Source organism: Oryctolagus cuniculus, chromosome 12 (genome assembly GCF_051225735.1).
Source record: "Oryctolagus cuniculus isolate XC-2025 breed Fujian yellow rabbit chromosome 12, ASM5122573v1, whole genome shotgun sequence".
NCBI classification, from domain to species: domain Eukaryota; kingdom Metazoa; phylum Chordata; class Mammalia; order Lagomorpha; family Leporidae; genus Oryctolagus; species Oryctolagus cuniculus.
The window spans coordinates 118,467,143-118,477,959 of record NC_142878.1 but is presented as its reverse complement, the minus strand read 5'-3'; the positions used below and the strand labels follow the sequence as shown (position 1 = coordinate 118,477,959).

The 10,817-nt window shown below is 42.4% G+C and overlaps 1 pseudogene; it reads right to left on the bottom strand.

The window, feature by feature from the left end:
• Window positions 1-537: 537 nt before the first annotated feature.
• On the bottom strand, window positions 538-2,110 carry LOC100338461 (NIF3-like protein 1; annotated as a pseudogene).
• Between the last annotated feature and the right edge of the window lie 8,707 nt (window positions 2,111-10,817).

Below are 10,817 nucleotides of genomic sequence, written 5' to 3'. Positions count from 1 at the left end.
CAACTTCCTCCTAATACATCTCATGCTGATTCTGAAACTGAGGTGAAACACTGGAATTTAGGTGGACCTACCGAACATGGACACAGGGACAGACCATATCATCCCAAACTGGCTACTGCCTAAAAATAGGTGTTCAATTCCAAGTTTTTAAAGGACATTTTAAAACTAACCAATGGCAGAGATATCTAGGTTAACATATCCCAACTATAACTAAACTAAGGAGAGAATTACTTGGTTACTTCCCAAGAATCTTTAGTTGATCTTTCTTAGTATTTGCTCTTCATTATGGTAGTTCAGTTATTTCCTTATGAACTATAACATTTGTTGAACCAGATAAACTAGAAAAGATAATATAAGGGCAGTTAAGAAAGGTTTGCAGAAAATGGAGCTAAAAGTTGTGTATTTTGTGAATTTTTTTAATCTATGTAGTTTTCTCAAAATAAACATTTCCATGAACTTTTTGAAGCATCCTCATCCATCTTAAGATACTCTTCCAGAAAGATATATAAACTCCACTGACTCATGTTACATATCCACATGAGTGGAGATGCAATCTGTAGGTTGTATCATCTTGATGTTTCTGTATGCCTTATACCACACAAAGAAGAGCCCTGTCTGTCTCTGACAAGATAATATTAATCTAATTCTCCAAGCGGGTACCCAGAATATCACAAAGGTCAGAAAGAAAGCCTCATTCAGTGTTACTGTGTTCACAGAGGATGGCATTTATTCCTTGGGAAGTAGCATCCAGACCATCATGATGGGACATCCCACCCCTGAGGTACAGGTCTGCTTCCACACCCTGCAGGACACTGCTCCCAGAACCAGCACACAGGGCCACAGCTTTGACTCATGATGCTAAGGTCCCTCCTACCCCAAGAGCTAATTGAATATGAGTTAGTTTGAGGTGTCTTTTGATTCGCTCAATCATGGTTGCCAAGGCAACAGATTCATCCAGGGTGCATGATCGACCCATTCCAGTATGTAGAGCAAAGGCTTCTCTGCAGTGACAGAATTTCAGATCTCTGGTAAAGTTATCTGTTTTGAGAGAGCTGAGCCACCACCTGCATCAAAGGCTTCTCAGTACAATTCAGGCGGATCCTTATTTTTCTCCTCACCAATCCTAGCAGAAAAAGAAGTGACAGGAACACCTTCAACTTCTCTCACTGCAGACACAACTTTGTCCATATCTTGGGTATGGTTAATGTTGAATTGTACTCAGTGGTTCCCTCTATAGGAAAGCCATGAGCTTTGGAAGGATATATATGCCTGGATGTGCAGGCTCCAAGTCCTTTGGAAAACCACTTTTTCAATCCCTGGGGTGCAGCATCATAGGCTGTGTGAAGAGAGTAGATGCCAACTCTGTTCTCCAAAGCCCGGAACACCAGGCGCCCCTTTCAGGATGTCCAGGTAATACACTTTATGTGTAGGAAAATAGGTGGAAGGTAGGAAAAGATGAGATCTGCCTTCTTATGCAGAGCCTCCCCCATCACCTGCTCAGTCAAGTCATTGGTCAGGAAGAGTGTATTTATAGTTTGTGGTGGGCTTGTTCCACCAGCAATCCAACATTGTCCCAACTCTCAGCAGAAGACAGTGATGCAAAGTCCTTCAAGGAGGAAACGAGAGTCTTCAGATCCATGAAGGAACGGGAAGAATTGAAGTTCAGAGAAAGGACAAACCAGACTGTCATGGGGACCAGGCGTAAGCAAGATGACAACATACAGCAATTTTTGGGCAAAACTCAATTTGAGTCCAGGTACATCTCCATAGCCTTTAATCTGTCTTTTTACATTGGATTTTGTTTTCTAAACATCGCTTTTCAAGTTGTTGTATATTTGGATTGCAGAACAATTTGTAAGATGAATTTTTTTAACGTGCATTGCTAAAATGTTCTGAGTGAAGCTAATTGTCAACTTTATTAAGGAGGATTGCTTTCTGTCCACCTAGTGTAAAAATAAAATCAAGCAATGAAAAATGAGATTACAAATTTAAAGACAAAGAAAGATCTGAAATTAGACCTGATAGAAAATGAGGAGTCCAACAAAAATCCCATTATGTTGATTTAAGTCATGGCTGGCTTGTACTAATACCATATACAAATAAAAAAGAATGAAAGCTGCAGGTTTCATTTGAGAATCAAGTGTGAGGTATTATTTGAACAGCTACAAAGAAGCATTCAAGATGGAGAAGGAACTATAGTCTAAAGGTCATGGAAGACGTTCAGACTGGAAAGAGAAGTGTCTGATTACAGATGGCAAAATCAGTCAAGCAGAATCAGAGATTGGGATCAATGGGGGAATACCTAGATGGGTAATGTTAAGGAGAATGCAGATGGTTTCAGGAGGAAAATACAAGAAACCATCAGTGGAGTTCTGATAGAAACAGAGAGGAATTACCAGGGGAAAATCATATATAGTACTTTCAAATATGCCAAAGAAAAACATTTAAATGGGCGTTATGCATTTAGTGTAGTGGTTATGATGCCAATTTTTTTTTTGACAGACAGACAGTGAGAGAGAGACAGAGAGAAAGGTCTTCCTCCCATTGGTTCACCCCCAAATGGCCACTACTGCCATTGTGCTGCACCAATCTGAAGCCAGGAGCCAGGTGCTTCCTCCTGGTCTCCCATGCAGGTGCAGGGGCCCAAGCACTTGGGCATCCTCCACTGCCTTCCTGGGCCACAGCAGAGAGCTGGACTGGAAGAAGAGCAACCGGGACAGAACCAGCACACCAACCAGGACTAGAACCCACAGTACTGGCACCGCAGGCTGAGGATTAGCCTAGTGAGCCACAGCACCGGCCTATGATGCCTATTAAGATACCCTAGTTCTACTTTAGAGTGCCTGGATGTGACTTCCAGAATCAATTAATTAGGCTTCTATCATTACCTCTGAGAGACTGGGACTACATTTCTGGCTCTTGTATTCAGTCTTGGCCCAGGTCTGGCTGCTGTGGGTGTTGAGGAATGAATTAATGCAAAAAAGTGTTCTCTCTACCTATATGTCTCATTCTTCCTAGCTCCCTTTCTCTTGAAGATAAAACTATTTTTTAGACATGACAAAAGATTCAATTAATGCAATGATTAGAGAATAGCCTTTGGCTCTGACTATAATTTATGTTACTGGTGTTTCAGGGTTTCAATTAAGACTAATTTGAGTAGGTTAAAATTCAAATGTATAGTAGAATGATTTGCCTGAAAATATAACATTAAAAAGTGTCTGTGCAACCTACATTAATAGACTGAGAAAAATGCATGGACAATTATTTAAGGCCACACAATAGATTTTGTCCTCCACATACTCCTGGTCTTATCTATATATATAAGTACAGGCTCCAAAAGGCTATCAAAGATCATACTGTTTTAGCAATTCCAAAATAAGCTAAATAACCTGTTTATGCTTTTTTTTAATTTGACAGGTAGAGTTAGACAGTGAGAGAAAGAGAGAGAGGTCTTCCTTCTGTTGTTTCACCCCCCAAATGGCAGCTACGGATGGCACTGTGCTGATCTGAAGCCAGGAGCCACGTGCTTCCTCCTGGTCTCCCATGCAGGTGCAGGGGCCCAAGCACTTGGGCCATCCTCCACTGCCTTCCTGGGCCACAGCAGAAAGCCGGACTGGAAGAAGAGAAACCAGGACTAGAACCCATATGGGTTCCAGTGCCCATATGGGATACTGGCACCGCAGGTGGAGGATTAACCAACTAAGACATGGTGCTGGCCCCTGTTTATATTTTAACACTAGGTAATTCTTGGCTCTGCAGCATATTGAGTGTTTATTTCCAGCCTTGAACTAAAACACTATGCACAACATCATCTTTATGACTCATAAAGGTTCTGTTTCAGAATACATCTCATAGGTATTTAGCAAATTTCCTCTTAATTTTTAAATTAATTTTTAAATTGAAATGTAACAAATATATCTTTTTGCTATAGCATCAGAAAGACAAGAGACTATCTAAAGCCATACAACCCTGAACCTCCCACTCCCAATCTCATCTGATCTTGGAAACTAAGTTGGGTCAGGCCTGGTTAGTACATGGGTGGGAGAAAGACAAGATATTAATTTGCTCTCAGCTTACATGGCTCTATTTTCTTATAACCGTGCCAACTTTATCTTGTTCATGTGCATTCTCTAATGATGAATGTTGTGTTTGCCGTTCCATTTTAAGTAACAAATTTTCATAAAGGTCCTAAAGCACAATGTAAAATGAGCTGAGAAATGATGAAGTAGCAAGTTACTGAGATATATTAATTTCTCTGGTCTTAGAAACATGTAGACATGTAGAAGTCAATAGAACTATATCTGGAAGAGAAAGTGAAAGAAGGTGGTAGTTGTGGGGAGCAACTCGGACTAGACTAAGTTACTGGAATTAAGACTTATTCTATGCATCTGCTCTCCCACAATATGGCGCTGGGAGAGGAGGAAACAGCTTCTACACAGCTGCCTCTCACCAACTTGACAAGCTGCAGGAGCTGCTCCTGATTGGAGGAGAGCAGCGTGCTCCACATGTGGGTAGCAGAGTTGGGATTGGTGGAAGAGGACTATAAAGGAGGAGAGACAACATGCACCAGGAACACCTGAGAAACATCTGAGCAGCCCCCGAGAGAGCCGGCCGGTGGTGTGCCACTCCCCCGCGGAAGTGGGGAAAGTGGCAGGGGGAGCCGCCCTTCCACGGAGGTGGAAGGATGGCAGCCCACCCGGGAAGAACCAGCAGCAAACCCGGGAAGGGCTGAGCAGACAAAAGAACAGCGCAGGGTCTAGTGTCATTCCTCCGCGAAGAGGGGGAACAACAGTAGTGAGAGAACTGGTCAGGATTGTACCTACATTTCACTGTGCAAAACTAGATTATGATAGAAATGTATACAGAATAACAGATATATAAGCTGGAAGAACAAAAACAATAAACCTCCCTATGCAAGAATAGTGTTTTACCCATGATTACAGGCTGGAAAGAATTCTTGAAAGGGCATACACAATTTATTAATTAGCAAAGATTAAACACAACTTAGTTTCATGAAGACATTCATTTGCTACTGATTTTGTAAAAAATGTAAGTTAGTAAATGTGGTGGAATGAGAAGGCCATGCCAAGGTGGCCACTGGCAAGCGAGTGTCAGTTACTCAGGAATGGCTTTGAAACCCACTTGGCAATGGAGCCTGCCTGGCAACAGGCTGTGATTGGTTGGGGCATAGGTTACCCCTTGACCAGATTGGCTGGTCTTGGCTATATAAGATGTTATTCCAACTGTAATAAACAAGTTTGTGGGCTGCTCGCCTCAAGCCTGCTTTCACCTGACTCCTGGGGTCTATGTGGTGACTCCGCACCTCTTGCCCCCACCATGCTGCTCCTCTCAGAAATGAATCCACTGCAACATTGTTGAGAAATCAACAGCAACAAGTAAAGATAATATAATTTTAAGAATTATTACCCAAATTAATTACAGAATTGCAAAGAAAGATCATGTGTCACTAACAACTGAACAATGGACAATAATTCAATGATATTAGCTATGTTCCTCTTAATACAGGGATACCCTGGGGATGCCATGTTAGCATTTTTCAATAGAGTATCTCCAGATTTTATGTAGCTAAAATTCCATAAAAAGCATGCATGTTGGAGGATTCAAAGAAGGTGGAATAGGGAAGGGCATATACTAGTGGTAACTAGTTTCAAAAAATGTTGGAAGTACATTATTGGGGAAGAGTTAGAAAAAACTGCAGTGGAAATTCTACAGGAGAGAAACACCATGGATCAGTGTGGAAGATGCAGACATGCAACATGAACACAGACACAACATGATGCCAGCAGCCAAGAGGAGGAGAAAGCACCAGCTTTGGAGAGTGAGGTGAGATCAGACTGCAGCAACCCATACCACTGGTGATGTAGACAGAGGGAGATGTTAACATGAGTCTGGCCTGGAGCTCTGAGGGGAAAGTGTACCCACTGACCCAGTAAAAAACTAGGGGGGCATGTTTCTCTCACTACATTCACTAAGCAATGATGCCCAATAACCAGTTGAGAGAAGGTGGGCACCATTTTGGACAGAAACAGAAGATGCAGAAGCTCTTGTGCACGTGCCCAGTACCTGGCTGAGACAAGATGCCATCTACTACCAGTACCAGTGGCAGCAGCTTGAATGCATGCAACTTGCAACTGATGGGGAGAAGGAAGCATTTGGTTGGTGGCTATTGTGCATGTGTGTGATCTAGATTCTAACAGAAGGAAAACTCCATGTTTCCCACTGACTTTGAGTCTGGCTGGCAAATTGACTAGAGTCTGTGCACTCACATATTACTGAGGTCCCCCCAATCTCTCAACATGTCACAGGCTCCAATGCTCAAACTGTCAAGGCTCTTGGAATGTCTCTGCCTCTCTGTGAATGAGACAGTCTAGCAAGGTGGATCAAATCCTCTGCACCCATTGACAATGGGAGCCCTGTGTGCTGAGACTGTGGAAACCCTGTGACTGCATAAGAAGGCACAGGATATAGCTGGTTCTCTGGGCAACCAATGTGAGCTGCTCTACAGGCTCTTATCAAAAGAGAAAATTTTAAAAACCACAGGCAAGTGAAAAATGCTCAATATCACTAGTCACCAGGGAAGTACAAATCACAATCACAATGAGGTTTGACCTCACCCCTGTCAGAGTGGCTCTCAAACAGAAATCAACAATCAACACATGCTGGCCAGGATGTGGGGAAAAGGCATCTTAATCCACTATTGGTGGGAAAATAAACTAGCACAGCTGTTGTGGAAGACGTATGGAGACACCTCAGAAACTTGAAAGTAGATATAGTATATGACTCAGCAATCTCAATCCTGGGAATTAATCTAAGTGAAATGAAATAAGCACATGAGGGGCCAGCACTGTGGTGCAGTAGGTTAATGCCCTGGCCTGAAGTGCCGGCATCCCATATGAGCACCAGTTCTAGTCTTGCCTGCTCCTCTTCCAATCCAGCTCTCTGCTATGGCCTGAGATAGCAGTGGAAGATGGCCCAAGTCCTTGGGCCCCTGCACCACATGGGAGATGTGGCAGAAGCACCTGGCTCCTGGCTTCAGATCAGTGCAGCTCTGGCCATTGCAGTCATCTGGGGAGTGAACCAGCAGATGGAAGACCTCTCTCTCTATCTCTACCTCTCTCTGTAACTCTGTATTTCAAATAAATTAATTAAATATTAAAAAAAAAGAAATAGGCATATGAAAGAGCTATCTGTATCCTCATGTTCATTGTAGCTCAGTTAACAATAGCTAAGATATGGATTCCACTAGACTTTTATCAACTGATGACTGGATAAAAACATTGTGTGTATATATATATATATATATATATATATATATATATAAAATAAATAACTACTCAGCTATAAAACATAACAAAATCCTTTGTTTTGCAACAAAATGAATCCAATTGAAAACCATTAAATTTAGTGAAATAAGCCAATCCCAAAAAGACAAACACCTTATGTTCTCCTTGATCTGTGGTAACTAATAGAGCAGCAAAAAATGGAATGTATAGGAGTGCAATTGACATTTTGAGAGTTTATGATTGTTTACAGCCCTTGTCTCTACTGCTGAACAACAGTGCTGTACTCTTTACTTAGTATAGGGTGAATCTTAAGAGTAAAAAGTCCACTGAAAGTAGATCAGTGTAGAAAGTAAGAGAAGTAGGGCTGGAGTCCACTGAAAGTAGATCAGTGTAGAAAGTAAGAGAAGTAGGACTGGCACTGTGGTGTAGTATGGAGAACTGTGCCCAGTTTCAGTCCCAGAGGCTCCACTTCCAATCCAGCTCCCTGCTAATGTGTCCAGAAAATATCAGATCACTCAGGGGCTTGGGCCCCTGCAACCACATGGGAAACTTGGAAGAAGCTCCTGGCTCCTGGCTTTGGACCAGCCCATCTGCATCCATCGCAGCCATGTGGGGAGTAAACCAGTGGATGAAAGATCTCTCTCTGTCTCTTCCTTCCTTTGTCTTTGTAACTTTGCCTTTCAAAAAAAAAATGAATGGATCTTTAAGGAAAAAATCAGACAGGGAATTAGAGAGAAAGGATGAGAGGGGATGTGTGGGTGGGAGAGAGGATAGGGTGGGAAGTATCACTATGTTCCTAAATCTGTATATATGAAATACATGAAATCTGTTTACCTTAAATTAAAAAAAAAACTGACATTTAATTTCAATAGCTGTAAAATAGAATAACTACAATAAAAAGTTCTACTTGTAGGCCTAATAAATTGGAATAGTAATAAAAATGTAATATAATTTTAAAAAAGGTCTGACTTTAACATGTATCATCCCAGATGATGCATTGAAAACCTAATATCTGGGACTGGTGCTGTGGCACTGTGGGCTGAGCCTCTGCCTGTGGTGCCAGCATCCCATATGGTTACCAGTTCACGTCCTGGCTGATCCTCTTCCAATCCAGCTCTCTGCCACTTGTGAAAGCAGTGGAGAATGACCCAAGTGCTTTGACCCCTACATTAATGTGAGAGACCTGGAGGAAACTCCTAGCTCCTAGGTTCAGATTGGGCAAGCTCCAGCCATTGTCACCATTTGAGGAGTGAACCATCAAATGGAAGACCCTTCTCTCTGTCTCTCCCTCTGTCTGTAGCTCTACCTCTCAAATAAACAAAATCTTAAAAAAAAAAAAAAGTCCCCAAGACAATAGTTTCAACCCTCAGGAATAGATTGACAGCAATTTTGAAAGGACCTTGAGGTGATAAGTTTTATCTCTTACACTCTCTCTCACCATGTAATGACTTCTGCCATGTTAAGTTACAGGAATATGGCCCTCTCCTGATGGGGCCTCATGATCATGGACTTCTCATATGGACTGTAAGATACACTTTTTCTTTATAAATACACATTGTACACTGGTTTTGTAACAACACAAAATAGACTAAGACTAAAAATAGATCAATACATATTTTCTCATCTTTAGGAAAGAGAGAAGGAAAATGGAGAGCCAGCGTGTGGCTTAGCAGGTTAAACTGCTGCCTGGAGTGCTGGCATCCTATTTGGGCACTGATTCTAGTCCTGGCTTGCTTTACTTCTGATAACTCCTTATTAATATGCCTGGAAAAGCAACAAAAGATGCCCTAAGTACTTGAGAGTGTGTACTCATGTGGAGAATTGGATGAAGATCCTGACTTCTGGCTTCAGCTTGACCCAGCCCTGGACATAGCAGCCATTGGTGAGTGAAACAATGGATGGAATATTCTCTCTCTCTCTCTCTCCCTCTGTCTCTCTCTATTTTTCCCTCTCTCTCTCTCTCCTTGTCTTTTTCCCTCTCTCTGTAATACTGCCTATTAAATAAATAAATCTTTAAAGCAAAACAGAACACTAGCTTCTGGAGGATATCATGTTAATTTAAAAAAAAGAGAAGGAAAATGCACAGAACGTTAGAAAGGCATGAGACTATTAAGTTTTTATTTTAAAAATTTTTTAAAGATTATTTATTTGAAAGTCAGAGTTACAGAGAGAAAGAAGGATCAGCAGCAGAGAGAGAGGGATCTTCTACCTGCTGGTTCACTCCCCATTTGGCTGCAACAGCTGGAGCTGCACTGATTTGAAGCCAGGAGCCAGGAGCTTCTTCCAGGTTTCCCAAGCAGGTGCAGGAGCTCAAGGACTTGGGCCATCTTCTACTGCTTTCCTAGGCCATAGAGAGAGCTGAATTGGAAGTGGAGCAGCTGGGACTTGAACCGGTGCCCATATGGATGCCAGCTCTGCCAGCAATAGTCTTACCAGTTGTGCCACAGTACCAGCCCCATTTTTTTTTAATTTAGTTCATGTCTGTTCTCTAATGAGAATAGGGAAGGATTTAAAATATTTTTTTATTTGAAAGGCAGATTTACAGAGAGGCAGAAAGAGAGGGAGAGGGAGAGGGAGGGAGAGAGAGAGAGAGAGAGAGAGAGAGAGAGAGATCATCTATCCACTTGTTCACTGCCCAAATGGCTACAAACAGCCAGAGCTGAGACAATCTGAAGCCAGGATCCAGAGCTTCTCCTGGGCCTCCCATGTGATTGCAGGGTCTCAAGGACTAGGGCCATCTTCCACTGCCTTCCCAGGCCATAGCAGAAAGCTGAGTGGGAAGTGAAACAGGCAGGACTTGAACCAGCATATATAGGGGATCCCAGCACTGCAGGCAGTGGCTTTACCCACTATGCCACAGTGCCAGGCCCATGAGATTATTTAGCAACCAACATAAGAAGCATACTTCAAAAAGTTTGCAGAAAGTTGAATTAAAAATAAGAGAAGACTGAAAATAAGCTGAAGAATAATTAAGTAATCACTTTACTGGAGAAAAATTAATTTTATTGGATCTTGGAAATATATAGATGTCCTTATGATCATAACGGAAGAGAAGATGAATGGAGAGAGTTGTGGTATGCTTTTGTACACTATTAACTATCTGTTTTAATTGAGTGGTTGCAGTAGCTCTGATTGGATCTGGCTCTGGTTGAAGATCTCAACTTGGTGGCTGTTTTAATTAGACTAGGCGCTATAGGAGGTTCCCAGCACTCTTGGTGAATCGGCGCACCTACCCAACCCCACGGCCAGTCCTGCTAGGCCCTGGCGTGTGCAGCCTTCCCTGTAAAAGAGGAACCATAGCCTTTCTCTGCGCTCCATTCCAGCCAATGTGGCCTGCTGCACCCATGCAGGCCTAGCCAGATATTTCCTGGGAGAGTGCTGCCCAGGGCTGCTTTTTTTCTCCCCATTTCCAATTCAATACAGCTCCTCACTAGGAGGGGGGCAGAGGAAGTGCCTTTGGCTAGTGCTGGCCTTACCTAAGGGAACAAGAACCTTAATCCATTAACCCTTTCC